Genomic DNA, 212 nt, shown 5'->3' on the forward strand with positions numbered 1-212 from the left:
AATAGCTACAAATATAGAACAAAACACTTAGGAATAAACTTAACCAAGGGGGTGGATGATCTCTACAGTGGAAAATATAAAATATTGATGAAAGAAATTGAAGAAGACACAAATAAATGGAAATATCCCCATGTTCATAGATAGGAGAATTACTATTTGTTAAGATGTCCATACTACCCAAGTTGATCTATAATTAACGCAAAGATTCAGTA

Source organism: Carlito syrichta, unplaced genomic scaffold, assembly GCF_000164805.1.
Source record: "Carlito syrichta isolate Samal-C Ts95f unplaced genomic scaffold, Tarsius_syrichta-2.0.1 Scaffold94740, whole genome shotgun sequence".
Classification (NCBI taxonomy): Eukaryota; Metazoa; Chordata; class Mammalia; order Primates; family Tarsiidae; genus Carlito; species Carlito syrichta.